Source organism: Haemaphysalis longicornis, unplaced genomic scaffold, assembly GCF_048455015.1.
Source record: "Haemaphysalis longicornis isolate Haplotype H1 unplaced genomic scaffold, Haemaphysalis longicornis Haplotype H1 scaffold_10, whole genome shotgun sequence".
Taxonomy (NCBI): Eukaryota; Metazoa; Arthropoda; class Arachnida; order Ixodida; family Ixodidae; genus Haemaphysalis; species Haemaphysalis longicornis.
Window position 1 is genome coordinate 149,178,241 of NW_027526204.1, and position 5,953 is coordinate 149,184,193.

Below are 5,953 nucleotides of genomic sequence, written 5' to 3' on the forward strand. Positions count from 1 at the left end.
TAGAGGCGTAAACACCTCTTAGAGATATGTTTGCTTGGACCATCCCCACGCCCTATCAGCTGGCGAGAGGCAGCCTCAAACTTTACTGTGTATCTTCGAAGGCATAAAAATTTGCAAAAACTGCGGAGTTTCTAATTGTTAGAGAGTGCGTAAGCATTTTTTTCAGGGGCTCATCTCCATCCATTATTACCTACATATATTACATTGGCCCATGTATATCAATACAGTGTATTTTGTCTCCAGTTACTGACAGACAGAGACAGAAACGGACATGTGTGCGGGGAGAGTCGCTTAAGAACGCTACAAAAACCACTTTTAATCTTCCCGGATGACGACAGAAACACAAAGGCAGGCCAGACGTTTTACGCAAGATGTGCAGTCATGCTTCCTGTTATTAAAAGAAGACGACGGTAAGCTTTAGCTTACTTGCCACCAATGCTATAAATAGCTTTCAAATGCACCTGGTCTAAAAAAAGACCTCCGGGAAATTTCTAGAAAAATACGGGGGAGCCGCAGGCCGAACCTGTCTGAGTGAATTCGAGGCCAACAAGAAACTACCAGCTTTAACCTTACGCTAAGTGTGGGTCTTCCCACCACAGGTCACAGTGTTCGTCTTTCTGGTTGTTTTTATTTGAATTTACTGCAAACGCCGCGACAGCCTATTTTCATGTGCGCACGCCGGCACAGCACGAACACACGCACATCCGTCTGATCAGGCCGGGCTCCGGAAAGGACTACATTGGACAAACCGGTCTGCCGCTCCCAACGCACCTACTGTGATATGCCGTTCCGGCTGCGGCGGCCCTCTTTCGGGACGGCTGCGTTGTTTTTCATTTGCATATATAAAGCCGGCATGCGAGCTTGCCGCAGATGTTTCGAGTGCATGTGAGCTTTTTTCTCGTGCTGCTGTCATTGCTGCTACCTTGCGCGTGGAAATTGACGATGGCCTCACTACGAAACAGTTAAGGTACGTACACCCACCTTCTGTTGTTTTTTGCTGCGGGCTTAAATCCAGCACCGGTACAATTTGAGGGTATAAAAACGGAGAGTGCCTAAAACAAATTAGATTTTTCGTTAGTCCGTAGATGGAAAAGAAATGTCACGTGACGGCAAACAGAACAGCAGCAATGAAAACAGAAAAAAAACATGGGATGGTATGTCTTCCTTGATCGGCACTGCTCGCGCTTTCGTTGATACTGTCGAATATTCTAGTGGTCTTATTTATTTGAAAAGAAACATAAGACACATAAACGTGTAATATACAGTCATTGCTATACTTACCTGTGCCTACCGAGTAGCGTTGTGAGCTGTATGTTTTATTTTACCTCTAATAGAAATAAGTAAGGTTTGCTAGTATGAGCCTTACTAAAAACTCAGCGTTGGGGATTTCTGCAGCGCGTTTACATTCCTATTTGGAGCGGGTGGTATAATAATAACTGGCATGTGCATTCCTGGACTGTAAACGGCAACTTTCAGTATTTCAGCTGGGACGCAACAAATTAGCGTTTGCTTTCGGCAGTGTGTGGGTGGTTATATCTGCAACCATTACAATCGCTACTCTCAAATAAATGAGTGTATTAAAAACCGCGGTGGAGGAGCATTTTAAACAACCCAGAAACGCCGCGTTTATCTGCCGTACTTGAAGGACAATTAAGGAATTCGCGTGTTACTGGTCATATTTTTGTTGTGCGTTCCAGTGAAGAATTGAAGCAACGCAAGGCGGTAGCTATACATTGAAACAATTCGGGTAGCCGCTATTCAGTGTAAATAGCGCTGCAGATGAGATATTCAAAAAGAGCTGGAAGGGGGTAACTTTTCAAGCACGCGGGTGGTCTCGGTTCTTTCAGGTCGCAACATCAGTTGAGGTTTCCAAACTCTATTTCTCGATTTACTTTCAAACAATCGTATAAACATTTCAATACGGTGATATGCGCGTAAATGCTTTAGAGGAATGTACGCGCTACCCGCCAAACGATACTTTTCGGTATTTAAATTCACCCATGATCAGGTTTTCATGACTGTTCAAGTCCGTTACAATTTTGTCTGCAACGTACTAATGTCTGTGCACTAGATTGGGTACACATTTTTTTTTAAATTACACAAAGAAATAAAACATAACGCGTAAACAAACAAACAAAAAACAGCCATTCTAGGTAGGGAAGGAAATACTGATAAAGTGGAGGGTTTGTAATAAGGTAACCAGACGTCCCATTTTGTCCGGGACAGTCCCGTTTTTAAGGTCCACTACTGTCTTTTCGTCTCAATAAAGAATAATTTCTCGTTTTTGGAGGACTGCATAGTTAATAAATTAACGCCATGCAAGTTGATCAAACCAAACGTGTGTCGACTTCGTACGTCTATAGTTTATAAATACGGGCTATTGAAAATATTCTCCAAGAGAGAAAAAATTACGTGTTTTCTTACCGAAGAACGTGGTTTCTTGCCGAAGACGACTTTGAAAAGGCATTATTTCCCCAGCTGACCATTGTCAAGTAAAACATTGAAAAGAACTAGGATATTGGAACTATTCAGGTATTTTGGTTCCTGAGAAATGAGTGCGAGTCTTTAAAGCCATGTCAACCGGAGTGTACGCAGCGCTGATATTTCTCGCATCGCTGAGCTCGCCTTGTGTGTTCCTGGAACCACGGCTCTTTTATCCTGGAGCCAAGTCCCTTTTCTCCCTGTGTTCTCCTGGAACCACGGCTCTGGAACCTCAAACGCTCTTTATTTTTTCATTGTGAACTCCATGTGGACTTTAACAATAGTGACAACATTGCGTACAATGGTACTTGTGTGGCTGAACTTCCTGTACAAATGCGAAGATTTTAAATATTTCAGTTGTTTTTTTTTAAGTCTTATTTTAAATAGTTCAGTTATTGCTTCAAAATATTTCTCCCAATCTCAATCTTTTGTACGTTCCCCTCCTCCGCTCCCTCCCCCCATATGGGCATGGCTGCATATTATAAATATATCTGAGTCCTTGAGCAACCACTACGTCTGTCAGTGGAGAGGCTGGTATATAACCAACGTGTACTGGGTGAGACTAAATCATGGTTAGACACTAGGGGTCTTACTAGGTACCTGGCACGGGAGCGCATGTCGGCGCAGCGACTCTTTTCAGGATAATGCTTGGCATAGCGCTCACTCGTGCACAAGAAACCAGCGCAATAAGATATGGAACAGACTTAGGTCAATCCCATTGCAGCTCCACTAAGAGAGTGAAGGTGAGTTGGGAGGTCACCTATGCGGATGACGCACAATAGACAGGTGGGTCATGCGTTTAGTGGGTACGTGGCTACCAAGTGAGGGAAAACAAAATAACTGAAGGCAAAGAATCCGATCAATGAGTAAGATTCGAAAATCAGGGCAAGCGAATGCACTCAGAAAACGCGAGCAAATAGTTGCAGTTTTTGCGAGATGCCTTCCTCCTGCAGCGAACATGAATAGGTTGTTGAGAATGATAGCGAACCGAAACGTTGCCTTCCTTTCCTTGTCAAGCAGCCTCGCACTTGTCCGTAAAAACGAAAGCTAAACGAATCTAGCCCGATCTGAAATGATACTGCAATAGCTTTCCTCCCGTGTATAGTCCGGATTTATTTTCTTCAAACGATAATATGCAGTCATGACGTTGTGCAAACGTTCTTGCCACCTTACTCCTCACAATAGAGGCGCTTCTGGCGCAGCAATGGACATTTCAAAATCTTCAAGTTCTGTAAAACTAAGCGAAACCCCAGCAACAGCTTATCGCTGCTCTTCGAAATCAATCTGATCGCGGAAAAGGGGATGCAAGAAAGTGGATGTTAGTGAGGTGAAAAATTGTGCTATGGATTGTAATTCTCCGTTGTAGAGATAGCAGCGGTCAAATATCCACCGCGATGCTAAGCCTCAAGTTCCCAACACCGAGCAGATCTGAGCAAACCAAGCCAGTTGCGATCTGTTGGGGAATCCCCTCTCCTCGCCGCGCGCGAGCGCGTTGCGTTTGGGTCTGAAGCGACTGCTTTAACGATATTTCCTTTTGTCTACACGAATTTTCGTTTGTTTTTAACGTGAAGTTAAAAGTGTGGTAATTTATTTTTGTTACCCTCACAACCAAGTGACCGTGGTCACCACCCTTGGAATTTCGCGTGTAACAGCGAAAACCACAGTTTGTGATAACAGCAGTTAAAGTTTTGTAACCACGGTTAAAACTAACTGCGGTTACTTCCGCCGTGTAACTAGGGTAATAGGCACTACGCCGGGACCTTTCACGGCCCCAGAATGTGGCGAATGTAAATACGAAAACTTCCACAGTTGCATACTGATGTCCACTTGGCGGAATTGGCCAGTAACGATCACAGCCTCCGCCAGAAGGTGGATACCAGAGATTGGTTCTATATAGCAATTTTTTTTTACAATTCTTCAGAAAATTACGATATTTCGATATGAACTGAGGAGTAAATGGCTCATTTTCTGGTAACATCCATGCAATGAACAAAGATTTCGGATAAAGAGAGGCAACATTAGTTTGCCTACACCTCAGTAAGGTGATGAGCTTAGTGAGCTTAGGCCGCTCAACGGGCGATAACGCAGGGGTAGGCGTCGAAGCAGTTGTCCCCTCTTCAAGCTGGGATGACGGTCACAAAAAATTAAACCTTTGAAAGAACTGTATATGCCAATGCGGCTTCCCCTGCCATACCAAATCAGGCCGATTGCCAACTATGACAACAGCTGACAACGAAACGATGTCAGCTTTGCGGCACCATTGTGTGATCTCTAATCAATGTGCGCCAGTTTTAATACTATCGTTTTAATTGTTCTTTTGCAAATCTCCCATTCTTCGCTACGCAGGTCGGGCTGAGAAAGCACGGCAGGATGATCAGTCTTCTTCAAGCTACCCTTACGTGCCTTTCTGCCGTCGCCAGCGGTCTGTCCACTAAGGATGCACAGAGTTTCTTTCTCACCGACTCTCCCGAAAAATGCAGGCCACAAATGAACTCATACAGTATTGGCGGCAGGTCTACCTGCACCTTCACTCGCGTCCTCGACATTGACTCACAAAGGATCCCACCGGAGATACCGAGCGTTAGATGCAATTGCCCCGGAAACCTGTGCAGCCCACTCGGTGACTTCCGGTGTCAGGAAGTGAGAGAGAGCATCAAGGTCTCGTATGTAATTGCCGGCAACACTTCTTCCTCCGTTATGTCATTGAAAACCAAGACAATGGAAGTTACTACAGCCTGTGTATGTGCCGCTAGTAAATCTAGGAAGGCCTTGGAAGATGGATCGGTCCGGACCATGGATATTCTTACCAATGACGTTGGCTGAAGTTTATCTACGGTGCGGTGACGCGAGACAGCGTTTCCTCCGACGGGCGTAAATTATTCGAAAAGGTATCATAGCAAAAGTAAACAACATCGTGGTCTAAGAGAAAAATACGACAAAGACGAGTACGAGGTTACACCACAATGGAAGTGATAGGTCGGTGCGCCTTCCAAACTGCGAGAGAGATAATAGAAGCATTAAAAATACAAATACCGGAGAATACACGTGTGAGCATTGCCCTTATCAGACAGCACACAGACTTTTCACGCAGTGGGCATAATAAATACGAAAACATTTTTTATGTTCCTCAGTGGTGTAAATAAATTTTGGTGCTTTGCTACGGTAGGATAATGTATGTGTGTATGCCACTATTTCACTAAAGTGTCCGCGTGAATTCGCACTGCTATGGCCACGTCGTCTTCACCTTTGGCGTTTTCTTCATGCTGTACTTAAAAATCCCGAATCTTCTGCCAGCGATCGAAACACTGTACCTTGCTTCCCAGTGGCGTCAGATGTTTTCCATAAGAGGCTCCACAAACCTACCTTTCTGGACTTCTTGTGGACCGGAAATTTCGGCTGCTCGGATAAGCCACGACGTGCAGCCAACTTTTCTTTCAATCCTGTGACTGTAATTGTATTTTATAACAATACA

At 44.4% G+C, this 5,953-nt stretch overlaps 1 long non-coding RNA gene across 1 annotated transcript; it reads left to right on the forward strand.

Moving 5' to 3' along the window:
- The first annotated feature begins 693 nt into the window (after positions 1 to 693).
- On the forward strand, positions 694 to 5,646 carry LOC144157999 (uncharacterized). The gene is made up of 2 exons (XR_013319934.1): positions 694 to 967; positions 4,828 to 5,646. It is a non-coding gene; the product is annotated as an uncharacterized LOC144157999 (long non-coding RNA).
- The last annotated feature ends 307 nt before the right edge of the window (positions 5,647 to 5,953 follow it).